This window comes from Schistocerca gregaria, chromosome 11 (genome assembly GCF_023897955.1).
Source record: "Schistocerca gregaria isolate iqSchGreg1 chromosome 11, iqSchGreg1.2, whole genome shotgun sequence".
Taxonomy (NCBI): Eukaryota; Metazoa; Arthropoda; class Insecta; order Orthoptera; family Acrididae; genus Schistocerca; species Schistocerca gregaria.
Genome location: NC_064930.1, coordinates 135,913,673 through 135,937,666, shown reverse-complemented (window position 1 = coordinate 135,937,666; position 23,994 = coordinate 135,913,673). Strand labels below are relative to the sequence as shown.

At 43.7% G+C, this 23,994-nt stretch overlaps 1 protein-coding gene across 1 annotated transcript in view; it reads left to right on the top strand.

Annotated features, from left to right (window-relative positions):
* Nucleotides 1-23,994, top strand: part of LOC126294990 (period circadian protein) — a 209,652-nt gene that overhangs the window by 61,641 nt on the left and 124,017 nt on the right. The window lies entirely within an intron of this gene.

Here is a 23,994-nt window from a genome sequence, read left to right as displayed (position 1 = left end):
TTTAACATTGAAGTTAGCAAATCTGATCGTCGCGCGCGTACATTCAAGTTTCAGATAACGAGACACAGCACTCGTTGCGCAAGACCGCCTCTGCCAGGCCGCTTGAGTGTGAGCGCGCGAAGCCCTGATTGCCTAAATTCTATGCTGAATAACTCGGAGACGGAGTAACGTATCGAATTTGTTTCTTAACGTTTATGTCCAAGTACAACCTGCCCTGTAACATCCCTACAACCATTTCACACATTATCTGACCGCCCTACGACTTATCTTAGAAGAAAGATTAACGAAAGGCAAACCTACGTTTCTAGCATTTGTAGACTCAGAGAAAGCTTTTCACAATGTTGACTGGAATACTCTCGTTCAAATTCTGAAGGTGGCAGGGGTAAAATACAGGGAGCGAAAGGCTATTTACAATTTGTACAGAAAGCAGACGGCAGTTGTAAGAGTCGAGGGTCATGAAAGGGAAGCAGCGGTTGGGAAGGGTGTGAGAGAGGGTTGTAGCCTCTCCCCTGTGTTATTCAATCTGTACATTGAGCAAGCAGTAAAGGTAACAAAAGAAAAATTCGGAGTAGGTATTAAAATCCTTGGAGAAGAAATAAAAACTTTGAGGTTCGCCGATGACATTGTAATTCTGTCAGAGACAGCGAGGGACTTGGAAGAGCAGTTGAATGGAATGGACAGTGTCTTGAGAGGAGTATATAAGATGAACATCAACAAAAGCAAAACGATGATAATGGAATGTAGTCCAATTAAGTCGGGCGATGCTGAGGGAATTAGATTAGGAAATGAGACACTTAAAGTATTAAAGGAGTTTTGCTATTTGGGGAGCAAAATAACTGATGATGGTCTACGTAGAGAGGATATAACATGTAGACTGGCAATGGCAAGGAAAGCGTTTCTGAAGAAGAGAAATTTGTTAACATCGAGTATAGATTTAAGTTTCAGGAAGTCGTTTGTGAAAGTATTTGTATGTAGTGTAGCCATGTATGGAAGTGAAACATGTACGATAAATAGTTTAGACAAGAAGAGAAAAGAAGCTTTTGAAATGTGGTGCTACAGAAGAATGCTGAAGATTAGATGGGTAGATCACATAACTAATGAGGAGGTATTGAATAGGATTGGGGAGAAGAGAAGTTTGTGACACAACTTGACTAGAAGAAGGGACCGGTTGGTAGGATATGTTTTGAGGCATCAAGGGATCACCAATTTAGTACTGGAGGGCAGCGTAGATGGTAAAAATCGTAGAGGGAGACCAAGAGATGAATACACCAAGCAGATTCAGTAAGGATGTAGGTTGCAGTAGGTACTGGGAGATGAAGAAGCTTGTACAGGATAGAGTAGCATGGACAGCTGCATCAAACCAGCCTCACGACTGAAGACCACAACAACAACAACAACAACCACCTTATTTCCTTTTTCGGTGTGTAGATGCACGCCGAGAAGACACGTGACATGCTTCGCAAAAGAAGATCCGCTTTTTATGGTCTCGTGACACGAATTAGTACAGCGAAGAAATGTAAAAGGGATGCGTAACCTACTTTCGAGATAAGGAAACCAAAGAGGCACCGTTCACAGAAGTTGAAAAAGACCTAAGAGAAGTGGAAATTTCCGCTAAAGATATTTGGGAGCGTGATCCGCTTACGGGAGCACACAAAGGCTTCCAGGAGATGCCGAAGGCATGCGCACAAGCGAGAAAGGTCAGGAGTAGTGTACGAGATTGACCCCTTACCTAACTTGCATTTATCGTGAATCTTTCGCCCAGCTCAAAGTCCCAGGCGACTGCAAAAAGGCGGAGCCGACTCCAGTATATAAGAAAGGGAAGAGAACGGACCCGCAAGATTACAGACAAATATCGATAACTTCTGCTTGTTGCAGAATCCTTGAACACATTTTCAGTTTGACTATAAAATTTTTTCTTGAGATTGAGTAGCCATGTCCGCGAATGGGTGTGATTTTAGAAAGCATCGCTCGTGCGAAAAGCACCTTGCCCTTTTCTGACACGATAGAAGTATCGATGAAGGGGAACAGGTTGATTCCGTAATTCTAGATTTCCGCAAAGCATTTGACACGGTGCCCCATTGAAGGCTGTTGACGAAGGTACGAGCATATGGAGTTGTTTACTTTAAGTGTCTCATTTCCTAATCTAATTGCCTCAGCATCACCCGACTTAATTCGACTACATTCCATTATCCTCGTCCTGCTTTTGTTGATGTTCATCTTATATCCTCCTTTCAATATGGAGGGTCTTCACAGATAGCACACTAGAAACCTTTTTGTAGTTCACTCTCTCTGTTCCCCTCTCCCGCTACATCGGCGCTACGTCACTCCTCCAATCACTTCAGTCCTCCCTCTACTGCCTGTCGACGAATCGCGCGGTGTTTGTGGGGAACGATAGGGTTACGAGGGGTTGAGGAGCGCCAGCTGCTTCCTGCAGTGCTGTGACTATTTGTGCAGTTGAACTTCGCGTCTACGGGTAGCCTACCGTTGGCAGCGCTTGCGGACAAATGAATATTAAACATTCAAACGAAGAGGCTGGCTGTGTGAGCACGCACAGCCTACATGAAAATAAAAGGTTTGTTAATAACACTGAAAGAGGGATTTTACCTGAAATCGTACCACAGGTGACAGTTAACGTTTTGAATCTGGAGGGTTATTATTCTCAACAAAAATAAAATTTATAGGAAAAGTTCTAAATAATTACTTAACGTAGGCATATAGACTTCGTGACAGTGGTAAACATACTCATTCTATTTTGGATTAAATTTGAAAATGAACATAAAATTGGACTGTATTTCGTTGGTAGCCCTAGTTTTCAGTCCACGAATACAACAAACAATGTTTCATTTGGCAGACAAAGACTTTTTTGGGCGCTTCATGAGGAAATGTCGAGCAAGATTAAATGTAATACCTTCTTTATATGTGACAGGCTTCTCTGTTTATCTTTCCTTTGTCCCCTTCGACCATGCTCTATTTAAGTTAACTCTGACGCTGTAAGAGCGTAAAACTTTGCGTGCACGTTACTGCATAGTTCGGCCATGTGTTGGTAAAATTATGAAGTATTACGAAGCTGTATTGTACGAGCGAGGCGAAGCGAGCGTAGCCGCAGCTGAGCGGCGAACTGGGCAATTTCGCCAGGCTTCCGTGCTTCATGAATGAACTACTTCATTTGAACGCTTCACGGCAAAGAGTGAAATGAAAGAAGTAGTTCACGGGAATGAACGAGTTCGACCCATCTCTATTCAAGTGGACTCTGCCGACATTCCGCTGTTTCGCTTATCTCAGCCAGCGTCAGTAGTCTCGTTGGTGTGTGTCGTTACGTGTTCACGCGAACGTTCAAGTTCCCTTGTTCGTTTATTTCGTTTTTGTCACTGTTAAAACGCTAACCATTGAAGAACGTGTGTTTTTACCCGAGCATGTGTTCAAAGCTGGCGGTAAATACATTGTTTCAGTTCGTCAAACATTTAATTCAGTTTTCCCGAAGACAACACTCCCACGTCGCGATCCTGCGCAAGATTTGATTAACAAATTTCGAAGTACGGCTTCAGTGACAGAATCACCGAGAAGTGGTCATCCTAGCGTTTTGTCTGAGGATAAACTACTCGATATTTCCGATAAAATGTCCACGAGTCCGAACAAGCCAGTAAGAAATGTGTTAAGTGAAATACTGAACGGTTATTTTCAACAAGATGGTGCAACGGCGCATACAGCTCGCGTTTCAATGTCACTGCTTGCCGATGTTTTTGGTTATCGCATAATTTCACAGGGACTTTAGCCTCCACGATCGCCTGACCTAACACCACCTGACTTTTTCTTCTGGGGTGGAGCGAAAGCAACTGTCTATAAAACCTCCAAAATCTATCGATGAACTGAAAACTGCAATACCCACTTTCACTGTTTCTGTTACAGAAGAAATGTCACAGCTTGTGTTTGGAAACATGATTAGGAGTACTGAATTTTGTATTCAACAATAGGGGGGGGGGGACACTTTCAACATTTAATGTGAAAATTTGTAAGTAATCATGAATATTCAATAAATTAATAACTTGTATTTCACTGAGTTTCATTTCGGTACAGTCACTGCGGCATACTGCACGCGCAGCTAACAATAAAACGGCACTGCGGAGAGACTTTTTGAGCACCCCGTATTTAGTAATGCTGTGTTGCCTTGTGATAGTATCTGATAGATGAAGAAATATGTATTATAAAGGACAGCAACAATGAATATCCTATTGAAAAGCGAAAACAATATCAATTTTTAATAATAATTTGTTCTGAAGAGGATGCGCTTGAGGTATGTATAGTTTTCATAGTTAAGCATAGTATTGTTCAGACGAATGTTGTGTGTGAAAATCACTGTCTTTTTGAACAAATAATTCACTCTAAAATCGTCGTCTTGCAATATCATTTCATAGCAATAGTTACTATCCCCGTCCCACTGTTTAAACAAGGTTTATCATTACGCATAATACCAATATTATAATTCCAATCCCAAAGAAAGCAGCTGTTGTCAGATGTGAAAATTACCAAACTATCAGTTTAATAAGTGACAGCTGCAAAATACTAACGCGGATTCTTTACAGACGAGTGGAAAAACTGGTAGAATCCGACCTCGGGGAAGATCAGTTTGGATTCTGTAGAAATGTTGGAACACGTGAGGCAATACTGACCCTACGACTTATCTTAGAAAATAGATTAAGGAAAGGCAAACGTACGTTTCTAGAATATGTAGACTTCGATAAAGCTTTTGAGAATGTTGACTGGAATACTCTCCTTCAAATTCTGAAGGTGGGAGCGGTAAAATACAGGGAGCGAAACGCTATTTACAATTTGTACAGAAACCAGATGGCAGTTATAAGAGTCGAGGGACATGAAAGGGAAGCAGCGGTTGTGAATGGAGTAAGACAGGGTTGTAGCCTCTCCCCGATGTTGTTCAATCTGTATACTGAGCAAGCAGTAAAGGAAACGAAAGAAAAGTTCGGAGTAGGTATTAAAATTCACGGAGAAGAAATAAAAACTTTGAGGTTCGCCGATGACATTGTAATTCTGTCAGAGACAGCAGAGGACTTGGAAGAGCAGTTGAACGGAATGGACAGTGTCTTGAAAGGAGGATATAAGATGAACATCAACAAAAGCAAAACGAGGATAATGGAATGTAGTCAAATTAAATCGGGTGATGCTGAGGGAATTAGATTAGGAAATGAGACACTTGAAGTAGTAAAGGAGTTACGCTATTTGGGGAGCAAAATAACTGATGATGGTCGAAGAATAGAGGATATAGAATGTGGACTGTCAATGAAAAGGAAAGCGTTTCTGAAGCAGAGAAATTTGTTAAGATCGAATATAGATTTAAGTTTCAGGAAGTCGTTTGTGAAAGTATTTGTATGGAGTGTAGCCATGTATGGAAGTGAAACATGTACGATAAATAGCTTGGACAAGAAGAGAATAGAAGCATTCAAAATGTGATGCTACAGAAGAATGCTGAAGATTAGATGGGTAGATCACATAACTAATGATGAGGTTTTGAATAGGATTGGGGAGAAGAGTTGTTTGTGGCACAACTTGACCAGAAGAAGGGATCGGTTGGTAGAACATGTTCTGAGGCATCAAGGGATCACCAATTTAGTATCGGAGGGCAGCGTGGAGGGTAAGAATGGCAGAGGGAGACCAAGAGATGAATACACTAAGCAGATTCAGAGGGATGTAGATTGCAGTAGGTACTGGGAGATGAAGAAGCTTGCACAGGATAGAGTAGCATGGAGAGCTGCATCAAACCAGTCTCAGGACTGAAGATAAGAATAACAACAATTACAGCTACGTGGTATGTACCCATGAAAAGTTACTATCCCTCCTTTCACATATTTTTCTTTGCATCCGTAGCAACAACAGTAAAAATGGTTTAAATGGCTCTGAGCACTATGGGACTTAACATCTGTGGTCATCAGCCCTCCAGAACTTAGAACTACTTAAACCTAACAAACTTACGGACATCACACACATCCATGCCCGAGGCAGGATTCGAACCTGCGACCGTAGCGGTCACGCGGTTCCAGACTGAAGCTCCTAGAACCGCTCGGCCAGACCGGCCGGCCAACAACAGTAACTCACCATCTCTACTACACTATCAACAAACAGTGAAACGCAACAAAAACTCTTGATATTGTTGTTGTTGTTGTGGTCTTCACTCCTGAGACTGGTTTGATGCAGCTCTCCATGCTACTCTATCCTGTGCAAGCTGCTTCATCTCCCAGTACCTACTGCAACCTACATCCTTCTGAATCTGCTTAGTGTATTCATCTCTTGCTCTCCCTCTACGATTTTTTACCCTCCACGTGGCCTCCAGTACTAAATTGGTGTTCCCCTGATGCCTCAGAGCATGTCCTACCAACAGGTCCCTTCTTCTAGTCAAGGTGTGCCACGAACTTCTCTTCTCCCCAATCCTATTCAATACTTCCTCATTAGTTATGTGATCTACCCATCTAATCTTCAGCATTCTTCTGTAGCACCACATTTCGAAAGCTTCTATTCTCTTCTTGTCCAAACTATTTATCGTCCAAATTTCACTTCCATACATGGCTACACTCCATACAAATACTTTCACAAACGACTTCCTGACACGTAAATCTATACTCGATGTTAACAAATTTCTCTTCTTCAGAAACGGTTTCCTTGCCATTGCCAGTCTACATTTTATATCCTCTCTACTTCGACCATCATCAGTTATTTTGCTCTCCAAATAGCAACACTCCTTTACTACTTTAAGTGTCTCATTTCCTAATCTAATACCCTCAACATCACCCGACTTAATTCGACTACATTCCATTGTCCTCGTTTTGCTTTTGTTGATGTTCATCTTATATCCTCCTTTCAAGACACTATCCATTCCGTTCAACTGCTCTTCCAAGTCCTTTGCTGTCTCTGACAGTATTACAATGTCATCGGCGAACCTCAAAGTTTTTATTTCTTCTCCATGGATTTTAATACCTACTCCGAATTTTTCTTTTGTTTCCTTTACTGCTTGCTCAATATACAGATTGAATAACATCGGGGAGAGGCTACAACCCTGTCTTACTCCCTTCCCAACCATTGCTTCCCTTTCATGTCCCTCGACTCTTATAACTGCCATCTTGTTTCTGTACAAATTGTAAATAGCCTTTCGCTCCCTGTATTTTACCCCTGCCACCTTTAGAATTTGAAAGAGAGTATTCCAGTCAACATTGTCAAAAGCTTTCTCTAAGTCTACAAGTGCTAGAAACGTACGTTTGCCTTTCCTTAATCTTTCTTCTAAGGTAAGTCGTAGTGTCAGTATTGCCTCACGTGTTCCAACATTTCTACGGAATCCAAACTGACCTTCCCCGAGGTCGGCTTCTACTAGTTTTTCCATTCGTCTGTAAGGAATTAGTGTTTGTATTTTGCAGCTGTGGCTTATTAAGCTGATAGGTCGGTAATTTTCACATCTGTCAACACCTGCTTTCTTTGGGATTGGAATTATTATATTCTCCTTGAAGTCTTAGGGTATTTCGCCTGTTTCATACATCTTGCTCACCAGATGGTAGAGTTTTGTCAGGACTGGCTCTCCCAAGGCCGTCAGTAGTTCCAATGGAATGCTGTCTACTCCGGGGGCTTTGTTTCGACTCAGGTCTTTCAGAGCTCTGTCAAAGTCTTCACGCAGTATCGTATCTCCCATTTCATCTTCATCTACTTCCTCTTCCATTTCCATAACATTGTCCTCAAGTACATTGCCCTTGTATAGACCCTCTATATACTCCTTCCACCTTTCTGCTTTATCTTCTTTGCTTAGAACTGGGTTTCCGTCCAAGCTCTTGATGTTTATACAAGTGGTTCTCCTATCTCCAAAGGTCTCTTTAATTTTCCTGTAGGCAGTATCTATCTTACCCCTAGTGAGATAAGCTTCTACATCCTTACATTTGTCCTCTAGCCATCCCTGCTTAGCCATTTTGCATTTCCTGTCAATCTCATTTTTGGGACGTTTGTATTCCTTTTTGCGTGCTTCATTTACTGCATTTTTATATTTTCTCCTTTCATCAATTAAATTCAATATTTCTTCTGTTACCCAAGAATTTCTACTAGCCCTCGTATTTTTACCTACTTGATTCTCTGCTGCCTTCACTACTTCATCCCTCAAAGCTACTCATTCTTCTTCCACCGTATTTCTTTCCCCCATTCCTGTGAATTGCTCCCTTATGCTCTCTGTGAAACTCTGTACAACCTCTGCTTCTTTTAGTTTATCCAGGTCCCATCTCCTTAAATTCCCACCTTTTTGCAGTTTCTTCAGTTTTAATCTACAGGTCATAACCAATAGATTGTGGTCAGAGTCCACATCTGCCTCAGGAAATGTCTTACAATTTAAAACCTGGTTCCTAAGTCTCTGTCTCACCATTATATAATCTGTCTGAAACCTGTCAGTATCTCCAGGCTTCTTCCATGTATACAGCCTTCTTTTATGATTCTTGAACCACGTGTTACCTATGATTAAGTTGTGCTCTGTGCAAAATTCTACCAGGCGGCTTCCTCTTTCATTTCTTTGCTCCAGTCCATATTCACCTACTATGTTTCCTTCTCTCCCTTTTCCTACTACCGAATTCCAGTCACCCATGACTATTAAATTTTCGTCTCCCTTCACTATCTGAATAATTTCTTTGATTTGATCATACATTTCATCAATTTCTTCGTCATCAGCAGAGCTAGTTGGCATATAAACTTGTACTACTGTAGTAGGTGTGGGCTTCGTATCTATCTTTGCCACAATAATGCGTTCACTATGCTGTTTGTAGTAGCTTACCCGCATTCCTATTTTCCTATTCGTTATTAAACCTACTCCTGCATTACCCCCATTTGATTTTGTGTTTATACCCCTGTAGTCACCTGACTAGAAGTCTTGTTCCTCCTGCCACTGAACTTCACTAATTCCCACTATATCTAACTTTAACCTATCCATTTCCATTTTTAAATTTTCTAACCTACCTGCCCGATTAAGGGATCTGACATTCCACGCTCCGATTTGTAGAATGCCAGTTTTCTTTCTCCTGATAACGACATCCTCTTGAGTAGTCTCCACCCGGAGATCCGATTGGGGACTATTTTACCTCCGGAATATTTTACCCAAGAGGATGCCATCATCATTTAATCATACAGTAAAGCTGCATGCCTTCGGGAAAAATTACGGCCCTAGTTTCCCCTTGCTTTCAGCCGTTCACAGTACCAGCACAGCCAGGCCGTTTTGGTTAGTGTTACAAGGCCAGATCAGTCAATCATCCAGACTGTTGCCCCTGCAACTACTGAAAAGGCTGCTGCCCCTCTTCAGGAACCACACGTTTGTCTGGCCTCTCAACAGATACCCCTCCGTTGTGGTTGCAAGCCTCCCCACCAACGGCAAGGTCCATGGTTCATGGGGGGAGGCTCTTGATATTATAAAGTTCAAACTCTGCGGAAAGCATACACGCACAGTCCCGAAAACACGTGACAATCCTGGTTTAATATTGGCAACGTGCGCAGAACGCAATGCTCACTCCAGAGATATTTGCTCTATGGTTGCACCACAGGTGGCTGATGAAATCGCTGTTGCTACGGCAGCCAACGCCAGGCCCTGCGCGTGCTGTGTCACGACAGTTGAACATCCCGTGGTCCACTGCACTGGAGCTGCTTCGAACCTTTCTCAGATGGTGTCCGTAAAAGGTCCAGCTTACACCACAGCACGCAGAGCGAAGCGACATGTTAGCTTCCCTCTTGCAAGGACTGAAGTATGGACAGACGAAGCTCATTTTTCTCTGGCGGGTGAGGTCAACACAGAGAACTGCCGCGTGTGGGGGGATCTTCACCTCCAGTCACTGTACATGTTCCTGTGTTTGGTGCACGTCTCACCGTACGGTGTGGCTTCACGGCTACGTTCATCATTGACCCATTCTACACTACTGGCCATTAAAATTGCTACACCAAGAAGAAATACAGATGATAAACAGGTATTCATTGGACAAATATATTATACTAGAACTGACATGTGACTACAATTTCACCAGTTTGGGTGCATAGATCCTGAGAAATCAGCACCCAGAACAACCACCTCTGGCCGTAATAACGGCCTCGATACGTCTGGGCATTGAGTCAAACAGATCTTGGATGGCGTGTACAGGTACAGCTGCCCATTCAGCTTCAACACGATACCTCGGGCATGGATGTGTGTGATGTTAGTTAGGTTTAATTCTAAGTTCTAGGCGACTGATGACCTCAGAAGTTAACACTTTCAACGCTGCCCTCTTTACACTCGGCACTTGGCTGTGAACTGACATATTTAATGGATGTCTGAAATTAGATTGCAAAGAACTGAAAAGTGATAGGAATATGGTTCTTGCACTATTTAAAAGGAAAAAGTAAGAGCTTTACATGAATGTGTGTTTATTTTCCAATATAAAATACAAATGGGTGGTATAATTTAAAAAAATGCACAAGAATGTCTTGGACAAAAAAGTTTTAAATCATCTCTCTCTTGAGTAACGCCATTATACTGTATCTAAATTTTAAAAAAAATGTCACTGGAATGTCTAACTGCAGTTACCTGTAAACTAGAGTATTTTAATAGTTCAGATGTAGTTAGCCTTTGTGTAAAAATCCTGGAAACACTGTGGGGCGCAAAGGCCAACGCCACCACCATCTACTTCCTTCCTGATGCGCTTACCCGCCTTTTTCTTCCCCCTGCCCGAACATACTTTGCAATACCTAGCAGTATTCACCTTGTTTGCAGCGGGTGGGACCTTCTCTGGAAAGTGCCTTGCAAAAGTCCTCTCTATTTGTGAGGATGCAGCGGCTTGTTGCTGAAAAACATTTCCGCCCATCTCAGCCAATTTCTTCCCACTTTGTGAAAAAAGTCTACTAGGGATACATTCTTCCTAGTCTTCTCTTTATATAAAATTAAACTGTTGACAGTTGACATGATAAACAAATAGAAAAACAGCTTTTTCCACCACTTCAAAGTTTTTCGGGCAAACCGATAATAGCTGGAGAACTGATCTGCTCTGTCAACCCCAGCTTTATTGTTATTGTAATCAATAATAACGCCTGCCTTTACAATTTCTGCTATTCCACCTTTGGTCCTCACTTGAATACTTCTGCTGGTGGACTTATGCTTTGTGGAAAGACAAAAAAACATGTTTTTTTCCACTTCACTGCCAAGAGATGGTGTTTCCTTTGAAAAACTATCTGACCTTTTTTTAGTTGTAGTGTTTTGAATATTCGTGGCAGACATTTCCTGTTTTTCATTACAGTTCCCACTCCAAGAGTTTTATTTTGCCACAAACAAGTCCTACGGAGATGGACTGGTGTAGTACCTATCCATGTAAATGCAATGTCCTTTGTCTTTTTACAAGGCCCTGTATACTATTGTCAACATTCCCTGCAGAACATGTATATACATCACAGTTCATCTTATAACCAGTTGATGAATCGCAGAGAGCATACAATTTTATCCCATATTTATTGGGTTTGTTTTTCATGTATACTCTGAGGCCTATTCTACCACGAAAGGGACACATTGACTCATCTATTGTCAGTTTCAAGCCTGTATGAAAACTACTTTTGCTTTTATTCACAAAGACATCAAAAAAAGACCTCACTTTGTGAAGCTTCTCTTTGCCACTGCTAATGAACGTAGCATCGTCATTGAAGTGTAAGATCGACAATATAGCGCAAAATCGATCGCGACTCAACAGTTTACTCGCAAATCCTGTCTGCAAAAACGGGTATGTTGACCAGTAATCACTGATTTTCGGCAACTTGACGATGCACATATGCAAAATAATGCTGAAAAACCAGCAAATCTCTTGCAGTTTTACTGCAGACCACTTATGCCAAATAGAGTTTATTTTCAGGCTACCTTTGCGTTTCACTGCCAAAAAAAAACGTTGCCAGCGTACCGATTTTTCCCGTTTGATGAGCCGAATAAAGTACTTGATGGCTCAACACAAAAGTTTTGTCTCAAGTAGATAGTGTTGAGGATCAGAGGGCAAAGTTCAAAACCATCGTACAATATGCGTTAGATGAGTATGTGCCAAGCAAGATCGTAAGAGATGGAAAAGAGCCACCGTGGTACAACAACAGAGTTAGAAAACTGCTGCGGAAGCAAAGGGAACTTCACAGCAAACGTAAACATAGCCAAAGCCTTGCACACAAACAAAAATTACGCGAAGCGAAATGTAGTGTGAGGAGGGCTACGCGAGAGGCTTTCAATAAATTCGAAAGTAAAGTTCTATGTACTGACTTGGCAGAAAATCCTAAGAAATTTTGGTCCTATGTCAAAGCGGTAGGTGGATCAAAACAAAATGTCCAGACACTCTGTGACCAAAATGGTACTGAAACAGAGGATGACAGACTAAAGGCCGAATTACTAAATGTCTTTTTCCAAAACTGTTTCACAGAGGAAGACTGCAGTGTAGTTCGTTCTCTAGACTGTCGCACAGATGACAAAATGGTAGACATCGAAATAGACGACAGAGGGATAGAGAAACAATTAAAATCGCTCAAAAGAGGAAAGGCCGCTGGACCTGATGGGATACCAGTTCGATTTTACACAGAGTACGCGAAGGAACTTGCCCCCCTTCTTGCAGCGGTGTACCGTAGGTCTTTAGAAGAGCGAAGCGTTCCAAACGATTGGAAAAGGGCACAGGTCATCCCCGTTTTCAAGAAGGGACGTCGAACAGATGTGCAGAACAATAGACCTATATCTCTAACGTCGATCAGTTGTAGAATTTTGGAACACGTATTATGTTCCAGTATAATGTCTTTTCTGGAGACTAGAAATCTACTCTGTAGGAATCAGCATGGGTTTCGAAAAAGACGGTCGTGTGAAACCCAGCTCGCGCTATTCGTCCACGAGACTCAGAGGGCCTTAGACACGGGTTCACAGGTAGAGGCCGTGTTTCTTGACTTCCGCAAGGCGTTCGATACACTTCCTCACAGTCGTTTAATGAACAAAGTAATAGCGTACGGACTATCAGACCAATTGTGTGATTGGATTGAGGAGTTCCTAGATAGCAGAGCGCAGCATGTCATTCTCAATGGAGAGAAGTCTTCTGAAGTAAGAGTGATTTCAGGTGTACCGCAGGGGAGTGTCGTAGGACAGTTGCTATTCACAATATACATAAATGACCTGGTGGATGACATCGGAAGTTCACTGAAGCTTTTTGCTGATGATGCTATGGTGTATCGAGAGATTGCAACAATGGAAAATTGTACTGAAATGCAGGAGGATCTGCAGCGAATTGACGCATGGTGCACGGAATGGCAATTGAATCTCAATGTAGACAAGTGTAATGTGATGCGAATCATTTAGCTACAAAATAGCAGGTCAGCAACTGGAAGCAGTTAATTCCATAAATTATCTGGGAGTACGCATTAGGGGGTGATTTAAAATGGAATGATCATATAAAGTTGATCGTCGGTGAAGGAGATGCCAGACTGAGATTCATTGGAAGAATCCTAAGCAAATGCAATCCCACAACAAAGGAAGTAGGTTACAGTACGCTTGTTTGCCCACTGCTCGAATACTGCTCAGCAGTGTGGGATACGTACCAGGTAGGGTTGATAGAAGAGATAGAGAAGATCCAACGGAGAGCAGCGCGCTTCGTTACAGGATCATTTAGTACTCGCGAAAGCGTTACGGAGATGATAGATAAACTCCAGTGGAAGACTCGACGCTCAGTAGCTCGGTACGGGCTTTTGTTAAAGTTTCGAGAACATACCTTCACCGAAGAGTCAAGCAGTATGTTGCTCCCTCCTGCGTATATCTCGCGAAGAGACCATGAGGATAAAATCAGAGAGATTAGAGCCCAGACAGAGGCATACCGACAATCTTTCTTTCCACGAACAATACGAGACTGCAATAGAAGGGAGAAGCGATAGAGGTACTCAAAGTACCCTCCACCACATACCGTCAGGTGGCTTGCGGAGTATGGATGTAGACGTAGATGTAAATGTAGATGTAGATAGGACTAATGTGTACAGAGAAATTCTGGCCTCTCACGATGTCTAATGACTACTGAGGTCGCTGATACGGAGTACCTGGCAGCAGCAGGCAGATTGGTAGTAAGAGGTTCTAATGAACGCTACTCACAATACAAAATGCGGCGATGAACTCTTTACTTTATAAACAATTGAGACACATACTTGCCTCAGTCATCACTTGTAATTTCGTCTGGAGAGTATGAATCCTCTTCGTCAGAATCGTCAATTTCAGATCCTGCATCTCCATAAAGAACATCTAAGATCTCGGCCTCCGTCAACTCGTTGCGCACCATTTTCACGATCGTAAACACGTGTCAATGAACTGCAGATAACTTCGTCTTTGCAGTGTTCACAACCACTCCCAGGATAAGATAACCGATAAATGCTGGCCTCTTGCGGAAGAAGAATGAACTACCTCCACATTCGTTGACGAAACTGCTTCGGACACCCGCTAAACGCGCTTACGGTATACGGGCGCCGTCGCCAACGGAAGGGCTGCCTCGCCCGTATGGCGTACGGGCGCCGTGCTGTAAGTGTTCAAGTCGCATAGTGCTCAGAGCCATTTGAACCATTTTTCACTCTGTACGAGTATGCGTTCTCTGAAATAAGTTCACAAAGGTACATCTATCACATTGGAACAACCGAAATAAAATGTTTGACGAACCTAAGTTGTGTATTTTAATTTAAAAAAACCTACCTGTTAGGAACTGTTCGTCTAAAATTGTGAGCCGTATGTCTGTGACTATTACAACGACATCGATCACAAAGCGAAAAAAGTGGTCCAACTAAAACATTCATGAAACTTCCTGGCAGATTAAAACTGTGTGCCCGACCGAGACTCGATCTCCGGAACTTTGCCTTTCGCGGGCAAGTGCTCTACCACCTGAGCTACCGAAGCACGACTCACGCCCGGTACTCACAGCTTTACTTCTGCCAGTATCCGTCTCCTACCTTCCAAACTTTACAGAAGTTCTTCTGCGAACCTTGCAGAACTAGCACTCCTGAAAGAAAGGATACTGTGGAGACATGGCTTAGCCACAGCCTGGGGGATGTTTCCAGAATGAGATTTTCACTCTGCAGCGGAGTGTGCGCTGACATGAAACTTCCTGGCAGATTAAAACTGTGTGCCCGACCGAGACTCGATCTCCGGACCTTTGCCTTTCGCGGGCAAGTGCTTTACCATCTGAGCTACCGAAGCACGACTCACGCCCGGTACTCACAGCTTTACTTCTGCCAGTATCCGTCTCCTACCTTCCAAACTTTACAGAAGCTCTTCTCCGAACCTTGCAGTTCTGCTAGTTCTGCAAGGTTCGCAGAAGAGCTTCTGTAAAGTTTGGAAGGTAGGAGACGGATACTGGCAGAAGTAAAGCTGTGAGTACCGGGCGTGAGTCGTGCTTCGGTAGCTCAGATGGTAGAGCACTTGCCCGCGAAAGGCAAAGGTCCCGAGTTCGAGTCTCGGTCGGGCACACAGTTTTAATCTGCCAGGAAGTTTCATATGAGCGCACACTCCGCTGCAGAGTGAAAATCTCATTCTGGAAACATCCCCCAGGCTGTGGCTAAGCCATGTCTCCGCAGTATCCTTTCTTTCAGGAGTGCTAGTTCTGCAAGGTTCGCAGAAGAGCTTCTGTAAAGTTTGGAAGGTAGGAGACGGATACTGGCAGAAGTAAAGCTGTGAGTACCGGGCGTGAGTCGTGCTTCGGTAGCTCAGTTGGTAGAGCACTTGCCCGCGAAAGGCAAAGGTCCTGAGTTCGAGTCTCGGTCGGGCACACAGTTTTAATCTGCCAGGAAGTTTCATATCAGCGCACACTCCGCTGCAGAGTGAAAATCTCATTCTTAAAACATTCATATTTATTTACGTACTACACAAATATGTAATAAGAAATGGGGCTTCCTATTAAAAAAAAAAAAAAAGGACGCAGTTGATATCCGTTTGACCTACGGCAGCGCCACCTAGCGGGCCAACCGCACCGCCATGTGGTTTCCCCCTTGAAGCTAGAACGAGTTTCGTTGTTTGTAGATTTTTCGATTGAAGCTTATTTCGTGGTATATTTTTCCCGATCACTATGAATGGGCCACCCTGTATTTACAATGTGGAGTCGATGTTTTTACAGGCCGGCACGTCGGTATTTGTTCTGTCGATATATCGATGCCTTTCCTCGATGTATCAGAAGTCGATATTAACACCTTTTACATATCGATGTATCGGATTGTCGAGATTTGAAGAGTACCAAGTATCCTAGTGTGGAGCGCAGGCACGCGCGTGTGTGTAGGTCGCTGCTAAGCCACGTGAGAGCTACATCTCGTGCGCAGAGCCAGCCAGCCAGCCAGCGGCCTTGGTGCTTCGCCAGGCGCAGAGTGGAGTGGGGCAGGGCAGGGAGTGTGCACTTCACCCGGCACGTGGCCCGTGTTCCCCTTAACAGCCGGCGTTCCTCACCAACTGCGGTGCCGCTGAAGCCGGCTTCACACACGCAACGAAAGCACCGCCACAAGTCAAGTCATTCTGGAGCGGCGCTGGACGCCACAAATTCTTCGTAGTTGCGCAGTTTGCAAAATGGCGTCACCTGTCTCAGCTGATTAAACGGCTGTACATATTACTAAATAAGATGTTTTGGAAACATAGTAAATGTAAAATATTACTTACCAAAGTGTTTCTCGTCTCTCTTGTCTCGACTACATGTTTTAAGAACCTGTCTGCAGCTTCAAACCAAGCAAGGCTGGGTTTATAAATACCGTCTGTAGATGCACCACTCATAAGTGATTTCAGTACTTTTTTTTGTGTTCATTCACGTAAGCATTTCGAATGCTTCCAATTTTTAATTTTGTTGTAGCTACATCACTTCAAGGTACATATTCACGCATTCTGTTTACTATTTCAATTAATGCAGTATCTCTCAAATTTCTGTCTCTGTACGATTCGCTTTTCGGCTTCCAAAGGCATTCTCGTTCTTGCTACACCTCCAAGAATCTCATAATTGTCGCTGTTGGCCACTTTCTCGACACATTAATACCAAACGCACAAACAAAAGCGCTATCTGCGGACGAATACGCACTACAAAGGTTTGAATCCAGCCGCGAATGGCGTAACAAAGTAGAACCAAGTTCAACTTTTTGTGACGTGAAAAAAGTTGCGCTTCTTAAATGGCGCCACCGAAAACTCGGGAGTTCACACATGCAGCTACAAAGCAACTGCAGTTCGCCATTAGTAGTGCCGTTACTGTTCCTGCCTGTGTGAACCCGGCTTAACACCAAAAAACCTGTAGCAATGCGCAACAGCTTATCCGGTGTAAGGCGCGGGAATGAACCCAGTACGACGTACTCGATGGTGAGTGTTGATCGGAAGTGAGGATATCATCTGGAGCGCACCAGGGAAGTGTGGTAGGTCCGCTGTTGTTTTCCATCTACCGGGTGATCAAAAAGTCAGTATAGATTTGAAAACTGAATAAATCACGGAGTAATCTAAATACAGAGGTACAAACTGACACACATGCTACGAATGGCATGGGATTTTATTAGAACGAAAAAAATACAAAACTTCAAAAAATGTCCGACAGATGGCGCTTCATCTGATCAGAATAGCAATAATTAGCATAACAATGTGAGACAAAAGCAAAGTTGATGTTTTTTACAGGAAATGCTCAATATGTCCACCATCATTCCTCAACAATAGCTGTAGTCGAGGAATAATGTTGTGAACAGCACTGTAAAGCATGTCCGGAGATACGGTGAGGCATTGGCGTCGGATGTTGTCTTTCAGCATCCCTAGAGATGTCGGTTGATCACGATACACTTGCGACTTCAGGTAGCCCCAAAGCCAATAATCGCACGGACTGAGGTCTGGGGACATGGGAGGCCAAGCTTGACGAAAGTGGCGGCTGAGCACACGATCATAACCAAACGACGCGCGCAAGAGATCTTTCACGAGTCTAGCAATATGGGGTGGAGCGCCATCCCACATAAACACCGTACGTTCCAGCAGGTGTTTATCAGCCAGGCTGGGGATGATGCGATTCTGTAACATATCGGCGTACCTCTCACCCATCACTGTAGCAGTTACAAAACCAAAGTCGCCCATTTCCTCGAAGAAAAAAAAAGGCCCGATAACGGTTGATGTGGTAAATACAACCCATACCGTGACTTTCTAGTCGTGCAATGGAGTTTCCACGACAGTTCTAGGATTTTCGGTAGCCCAAATTCTGCAGTTGTGGGCGTTGACAGACCCTCGGAGCGTGAAATGAGCTTCGTCGGTCCACAACACGTTACTCAACCAATCGTCATCTTCCGCCATCTTTTGAAACGCCCACACCGCAAATGCTCTCCGCTTCACTAAATCGCCAGGTAACAGTTCACGATGCCGATGGATTTTGTACGGACAGCATCGGAGGGTACGCCTCAGTGCCAACCAAACAGTAGTGTACGGAATGCCGGTGCGACGTGCGACTGCACGAGCGCTGACTTCCCCGTGCACAGACGAACCCGCTGCAGTCTCCATTTCTTCCTGAACTGTCTCAGAAGCATTACGCCTTGTGCTCGGTCGGCCATTACGGGGTCTATCGTCTAAACAACCCGTGGCTTCGAACTTCGAAGTCATTCTCGCGACAGCTGCATTTGTCAAAGACACCTTTACCCGTTCGAATCCCCTTCCTATGGCGATGGGATCGTAACGCTGAACATAATACAGCTTCACTAAAAGCGCCTTTTCAGGTAACGTCAACATGCTGCGACTGCTGGCGCATCTGATTGTCTCTCTCATTACAACTACTTTTGTATACGATTGTTATGCGCAGTCTCTGGCGTTTTGCTGTCCAGCGCCATCTGTCGGACATTTTGTGAACTTTTTTTATGTTCTATTAAAACCCCATGTCATTCCGAGCATGTGTGTCAATTTTTATCTTTCTACAATATTCCGTGGTTTATTAAGTTTCCATATTTATACTGACTTTTTGACCACCCGGTACATGTAAACAAACAGCACAGTACGTGTAAAGTAGTACGCACGTAAGTTGTAAATAAGGTGGGAAACAGTAATGGTAGACAAAGAGGTAGACAAGTTTACTTCCATCTGCCCCTTAAGATGGCTTCTCTGACCCCAGGTTCCCTACCTCAAATTGTTCTGTGGAGCATTCTCTGTGTCCTGTTACATTTTAGCACGCCCTTACGGCAACACCCTGTGTATACTGAATCTTAGAGATTTCTCATTCACGTTGTCACCAGTGATGGGCCACAAAGTACAACTGAGCTATGGGTGTGACCTCTTGTCCATTTAAGTTTCATGATAAATGTCCTTTGTATTTAATTCCGATGGTACGTGATTAATAATATGATCTGCCGGCTGCACTGTGCCTAATACTGCATTTGTTTGTATCAATAGGAACATATATCTTATTGTTGTAAATACCAGTTGTTATGGCCGAGCGGTTCTAGGCGCTTCAGTCTGGAACCGCGCGACCGCTACGATCGCAGGTTCGAATCCCGCCTCGGGCATGGATGTGTGTGATGTCCTTAAGTTAGTTAGGTTTAAGTTGTTCTAAGTTCTAGGGGACTGATGACCTCAGATGTTAAGCCCCATAGTGCTCAGAGCCATTTGAACCATTTTTGAACCAGTAGTCAAGTATAAATAAACAATACGAAATTTCAGTGATGCAATTAGGACATATTTCTGATGATTAGTAGAAACATCAAGTGACAGTTTCACAGTTTGCGTGCAGTGTGTAAAAGTCCAAAGCTGTGCAGGGAAACACGCTACGCAGTTGCATAGCATTACTTAAGTGCTTGCTGCATAGTTATACTGGGAGAAAATACTGTCGCGCTGAAATGCAAAACTGATTGCGAAATAAATCCTCTGAGAGACGTCGTAATTCAAGAATTTAAGTTTATTGACGATTTTTGTCGTGTGTGTTTATTTCCAGTTTAGCCAGTAGTCAGTGAAGCAAACTGTAAACATGTTTATGTCTAGGGATTTGTTCCGTTTATGACGCACTTAAAGTCGCCTTTTTATGTGTTTTTTTTGTTGTTATTGTTGTCGTGGTTTGCTCAGACAGTGGCTGCTTGTTGTGTATGACTGGGCTAACGCAGTGCTGCTAAACAAATAGATACTAGCACCTAAGAGAAAGTATGTGACAGATTCCCAATTCTATGAGTTCTTTTCTTTCTTTCCTTATCCGTGCTGATGGCAGAAGTCTGCAAGCTGAGATGGGTGCCGTTGGAGACCAGAGATGGATGAGCCAGGTGCTCAAAAAACGTTAGTAGAGAGCGAGCATAGATATTACAAAGCGCGCTAAGCCAGTAGCAAGGTATTATACGGTAGTGTTTACGCAGCTCATAGAAAGTGCACAGCTATACCGCCAATATTGACCAGCAACATTGTTAGCCACATAAATTGCAGCGACGTGTTAGGCAACATTACCGGCAACTGTTGCCCGGCAATGCATTTCCGGGCCGGCCGGAATGGCCGTGCGGTTTTAGGCGCTACAGTCTGGAGGCGAGCGTCCGCTACGGGCGCAGGTTCGAATCCTGCCTCGGGCATGGATGTGTGTGGCGTCCTTAGGTTAATTAGGTCTAAGCAGTTCTAAGTTCTAGGGGACTGATGACCTGAGAAGTTGAGTCCCATAGTGCTCAGAGCCATTTGAACCACTTTTTATTTCCGGGCCATAGGTGTTGGCACGGACCACGCTGTGGTTGCGCAGTAGACAGGAGTGATGAGCGTCTACATCTACATCTATACTGTCGGACCCCGGTAGCTGAGTGGTCACCGCGACAGAATTTCAATCATAAGGGCCGGGGTTCGATTCCCGGCTGGGTCGGAGATTTTCTCCGTTCAGGGACTGGGTGTTGTGTTGTCCCAATCATCATCGTTTCATCCCCATCGACGGCCAAGTTGCCGAAGTGGCGTCAAATCGAAAGACTTGCACCAGCCGAACGGTCTACCCGACGGGAGGCCCTATTCACACGACATTTATTTGTTTACTTCTATACTCTGCAGACCACGGTGATGTGTATTGCAGAGGGTATGTCCCATTGTATCACTGGTTAGGGTTCCTTCGCGTTCCATTTCACGGACGGAGTGCGCGAAGAGTGATTGTTTGAACACTCTTTGTGAGCTGTACGTAGGGGATTGTGGTGTATTCCTAGAGTCACCATTTATAAAGGCGGTTCATGGAATTTCGTTAAGAGACTTCCTCGGGATGGTTTATGTCTGTCTTAAAGACTCTTCCATTTGATATCTCTGTGACACTCTCCCATGGTCTTCAGTCCAGAGACTGATTTGATGCAACTCTCCATACAACTCTATCCTGTGCAAGCTGCTTCATCTTCCACTACCTACTGCATCCTACATCCCTCTGAATCAGCCTAGTGTATTCATCTCTTTGGTTCCCTTTTACGATTTTTACTCTCCACGCTGCTCTCCAGTACTAAATTTGTGATCCCTCGATGTCTCAGAAAGTGTCCTACCAACCGACCTCTTCTTCTAGTCAAGTTGTGCCACAAATTCCACTTCTCCCCAATTCTATTCAATACTGCCTCATTCGTTATGTGATCTACCCATCTGATCTTCAGCATTCTTCTGTAGCACCACATTTCGAAAGCTATTCTCTTCTTGTCCAGACTATTTGTCGTCCACGTTTCACTTCCATACATAGCTGCACTCCATACAAATACTTTCAGAAACGATTTCCTTACACTTAAATCGATACTCAATGTTAACAAATTTCTCTTCTTCAGAAACGCTTTCCTAGCCATTGCCAGTCTACATTTTATATCCTCTCTACTTCGACCATCATCAGTTATTTTGCTCCCCAAATAGCAAAACTCTTTTACTACTTTAAGTGTCTCATTTCCTAATCTAATTCCCTCAGCATCACCCGACTTCATTCGACTACATTCCATTATCCTCGTTTTGCTTTTGTTCATATTCATCTTATATCCTCCCTTCAAGACACTGTCCATTCCGTTCAACTGCTCTTTCTTAGCGTTACTGTTAGCGTTAACGTTTTCGCGAAAGTTCGCTATCCACGCCTATAGCCCTGGTCGTAGATGTAAGACGTTTACGAACTTCATAACTCTGTTAGTGTACTCCTGTACTACAAAGAAATGTGAGCTTAAACATTTGAGTGGTATTTCACGAGGAGTCCTTCCACTAAAGGATTTGCAAGCGCCCGGTATCAGGCGGCATATCGATAAGGAGTACATCCACACTGTAAAGCAGTACGTCAGACTTTTCTGTGAATAGGCAGTAGCAAGAACCAGTTGTACAATTTTGAAATACGTATTATGTTCGAGTATAATGACTTTTCTGGAGACTAGAAATCTACTCTGTAGGAATCAGCATGGGTTTCGAAAAAGACGATCTTGTGAAACCCAGCTCGCGCTATTCGTCCACGAGACTCAGAGGGCCATAGACACGGTTTCACTGGCAGATGCCGTGTTTCTTGACTTCCACAAGGCGTTCGATACAGTTCCCCACGGTCGTTTAATGAAGAAAGTAAGAGCATATGGACTATCAGACCAATTGTGTGATTGGATTGAAGAGTTCCTAGGTAACAGAACGCAGCATGTCATTCTCAACGGAGAGAAGTCTTCCGAAGTAAGAGTAATTTCAGGTGTGCCGCAGGGGAGTGTCATAGGACCGTTGCTATTCACAAAATACACAAATGACCTTGTGGATGAGATCGGAAGTTCACTGAGGCTTTTGCGGACGATGCTGTGGTGTATCGAGAGGTTGTAACAATGGAAAATTGTACTGAAATGCAGGAGGATCTGCAGTGAATTGACGCATGGTGCACGGAATGGCAATCGAATCTCAATGTAGACAAGTGTAATGTGCTTTGAGTACATAGAAAGATAGATCCCTTATCATTTAGCTACAAAATAGCAGGTCAGCAACTGGAAGCAGTTAATTCCATAAATTATCTGGGAGTAGGCATTAGGAGTGATTTAAAATGGAATGGCCATTTAAAAATATTCGTCGGTAAAGCAGATGCCAGACTCAGATTCATTGGAAGAATCCTAAGGAAATGCAATCCGAAAACAAGGGAAGTAGGTTACAGTACACTTGTTCGCCCACTGCTCGAATACTGCTCAGCAGTGTGGGATCCGTACCAGGTAGGGTTGATAGAAGAGATAGAGAAGATCCAACGGAGAGCAGCGCGCTTCGTTACAAGATCATTATAATGCTGCAACTTCTCTGAATACTACAGCATCATCCGCGAAAAGCCTCATGGAACTTCCGACACTATCTACTAGGTCATTTATATATATTGTGAAAAGCAATGATCCCATAACACTCCCCTGTGGCACGCCATAGGTTACTTTAACGTCTGTAGACGTCTCTCCGTTGACAACAACATGCTGTGTTCTGTTCGCTAAAAACTCTTCAATCCAGCCACACAGCTGGTCTGATATTCCGTAGGCTCCTACTTTGTTTATCAGGCGACAGTGCGGAACTGTATCGAACGCCTCCCGGAAATCAAAGAAAATGGCATATTCTGGGTCTCATGAACAAATAAAGCGAGTTGGTTCTCACACGGTCGCTGTTTCCGGCATCCATGTTGATTCCTACAGATTCTGGGTTTCCAGAAATGACACGATACTCGAGCAAAATACATGTTCTAAAATTCTACAACAGATCGATGTCAGAGATACAGGGCTATAGTTTTGCGCGTCTGCTCGACGACGCTTCTTGAAGACTGGGACTACCTGTGCTCTTTTCCAATCATTTGGAACCTTCCGTTCCTCTAGAGACTTGCGGTACACGGCTGTTAGAAGGGGGGCAAGTTCTTTCGCGTACTCTGTATAGAATCGAATTGGTATCCCGTGAGGTCCAGTGGACTTTCCTCTGTTGAGTGCTTCCGGCTGCTTTTATATTCCTTGTACACTTATTTCGATGTCAGCCATCTTTTCGCACACCAGTGTGGGAACTTTTGTATGGACGATGTGTACTGCCGTATACTTTGCGAGCTGCAGCTCCAGACTGGGTTTCGTCCCGTC